Genomic DNA, 1,645 nt, shown 5'->3' with positions numbered 1-1,645 from the left:
ACCTGTGGGTCGAGACCCCTTTGGTGGTCGAACGACCCTTGCACAGGGGTCGCCCGATTCACAACAGTAGCAAAATGACAGTGATGAAGTAGCAACGAAAGGAATTTTCTGGTTGGGGGATCACCACCCCATGAGGAACTGTCTGAAAGGGTCGCGGCATTAGGAAGGTTGAGACGCACGCTCTATCTGAACAATTCCCTAATGTTACGTTGTTGTCTCTGTCCTTGACTTTCGCCCCCCTGCCTGGCCCAAGGAAGCAAACCCGTGTCCCTGGCAGTAGGTCCTTCATCTCTTGCCCCTCATCCCTGACCTCCTGCCTGACAGTATAACGCAAATGCTCACCAGGGGCTTCACTGAACTCAGACCTCACACGCGACCCACTGCTGCTGAGTCTACCTGACCCCTGGCAACCCTGCACGACAGAGTAGACCCCTGCCTCAAGGGATCTCCAAGGCTGAAAATCTTGGGTTTAATGACTTCACATTAAATCAAAGGGTTATAATATTCAGCAAAATTTCCCATAAACTTAAAACTCCTTCCAACCACATATTTACTTCCCCCAAATGAAGTGATACTTGTGATTTCTTTAAGGAGTGACAACGCTTTACAGGAGCCGGCTGCCATGTTTTTCCTGCGGTGGGTTTGGATCAATGACCTTGTGTACCAACGGCTATACTACTGGAGCTCTGATGGAGCCACGAAGTAAAGAGAGTGAGTAACTTCAGAGATTGTGGGAGACAGAACTGGGAAGAGAGTGCATGTGGGCAAACTCTGCACATTCATACTTTATCCAGGGCTCCCGTGAAGGAATATTCACGTTCGTGGGTTGGAGATGTGTCCCACTCACATTCTCCTAAGTAAAAGTTATTCCCCACGATGTCCCCCACAATAATGCCAATTTCAAGGTGCTGCTTGCAAGCACATGGCTGCTACTATAGACGCTTGAAGGTCAATTGCTTAAAGGCTATCTGCCATCCACCCTGTTGCCTGTCCCACCACAAGCAGTGCCTTCTGGTGAGATCACAGATTTTCCCCTGGAGAAGAGCTCAAAGACACCGAAGGACAAACCAGCTCAGAGAAGAGCAAGGTTACGCTGCCCGCTTGACTGGAGCCCACCCATCTTGTTACATGTGTCTGCCTGTCACATGTATGCCTCTAGTGCCTCCCCTTCCTCCTATTGCATGTATACCCCTAGCTCGTCCCCCTCACGTTTCATGAACACCTCTTGTATAACCCCTTCTTGTTTCATACGTGCTTACCGTGACCTGCATGCCCAAGATCATATGGACTCATGAGATTACATTACTCCCTCTCTGCCCAGACCTGGTTCCTGAAGCAATCGCAGCGGAGGGGAGCCCGTGCATGCTTTGTCTTGTCTGCTGTCTCTTTAATTTACCCCTCAATTACACAACCGCCCCTTGCACCCATTCTGTAGTGGGGAGCCTGGTCCCCCAGAAGAGATCTTTCCTCTGCAGAGGGGAAGGGAGAGAGATCTCTCTAACAGCTGGCAGGACTCTGTACAGATGCTGGGAGAAAACACCTCGATGCTGGAACGGAGAAAACATCCATTAGAAGATAGGATGTCCCTACGAAAAACCAAAAGGCCCCCCACACACTGCCATCCAGCCACTCACGACGACAGGAC

The sequence above is a fragment of the Echinops telfairi genome, unplaced genomic scaffold (assembly GCF_000313985.2).
Source record: "Echinops telfairi isolate 266 unplaced genomic scaffold, ASM31398v2 ScPeMD7_23;HRSCAF=83, whole genome shotgun sequence".
Lineage (NCBI taxonomy): Eukaryota > Metazoa > Chordata > Mammalia > Afrosoricida > Tenrecidae > Echinops > Echinops telfairi.
Note: the sequence above shows the minus strand (reverse complement) of the source record.